Source organism: Sphaeramia orbicularis, chromosome 1 (genome assembly GCF_902148855.1).
Source record: "Sphaeramia orbicularis chromosome 1, fSphaOr1.1, whole genome shotgun sequence".
Classification (NCBI taxonomy): Eukaryota; Metazoa; Chordata; class Actinopteri; order Kurtiformes; family Apogonidae; genus Sphaeramia; species Sphaeramia orbicularis.
This window is the reverse complement of record NC_043957.1, coordinates 15,226,398-15,227,917: the sequence shown is the minus strand read 5'-3', so window position 1 is coordinate 15,227,917 and position 1,520 is coordinate 15,226,398.

Here is a 1,520-nt window from a genome sequence, read left to right as displayed (position 1 = left end):
ACACTACACAACTACACAACAATGTACAACAACTACAACGACACAACAGTACACAACACTACACACTACACAACAATACACAACAACTACACGACAATACACAACAATACACAGCTACACAACATACACAGCACTACACAACAGTACACAACACTACCATAACCACACACACAATACACAACTACCAACACTACACGACTACCAACTATACATAACACTTCACACCACTACACAACATACATAACACTATACACCTACACAATAATACACAACTACACAACATCACACTACATGACAACTACACAATCGTACACAACAACTACACAAACAATACACAAACTACACTACAATACACACACTACACAACAACTATACACACACTACACTACAACTACACAACATACACCAACAACTACACACAATACACAACTACACCACATTATCAGACTGACAAACGGCTGCCAAGTACACACTACATCACAATCACAACACTATAAATGTAAATCTAAATATGTTTGTTGTTTAAGTTAAACATAGAACACAGTGAATGTATGACTGTACAGTACTATGTCCTTTAACTCTGGGGTTTTACAGGGTTGCAGTGTGTGTGTGTGTGTGTGTGTGTGTGTGTGTGTGTTGTTATTTATAACAATGAATAAACAGGATATATGTGTGCAGTATAGAAACACATAAACAGTTCTCTAAAATAATCTGAAATGTAGTTTTTTAATATTGTTTACATATATGCTGTATATTACAAGGTATGTACTGTATATAATTGAATAGTACAATACTAGGTATTATATATTGTCACTGAACTAAACTATGTGAGTTTTCTTCCTGTTTCTTAATGTGAATAAAATAATTGAAAATGATTGAAGATTCAGTAAAATGTGAACATCCAGAGAAGTGGTAAATGTGTTTACTTAAGTAAACTAAATCTAACACTGTCTGAGGGCACATTCAAATAACCTTTGAAATATACTTATTTTTAATGAAACAGGTCTTTTCTAGTTGCATCAATATTTCACATTTTTAAAGATGTTTTAAAGACTTTATTGAACTTCAGGAGGATGATCTGACACCCACATGGAAATACCGCAGTAAAAGAAGTTACCAGGGTGTCCCATAAGTCTCCATACATAGGAGACATAATACATTCCATACATATATGGTTCTAACATGTATTTCTTTATATTTCAGATAACCAAAGAATGCATTTGAATACAGAGCACGAATTGAAATCATCCTGATGGCCAGTTCAGCAAGCAGTCGTATGGGTGCAAGCACATTTAACAGAAAACATGGGACGAGTATCACACACGACACTGTGGCAAAACTTATTGTCAAGTTCAAAAAACAGGAAGTGTTTTGGATCAATTTGTTCCCGACAAAATGGCAGTCATATAGAGCATATTATATAAATAAAAATGGTTTATGTCAAGAAACTTTTTTTTTTCCTATGTATGGAGACGTTATGGGACACCCTGTATTTTCATTTCCACTGTGTAACTTTCCAG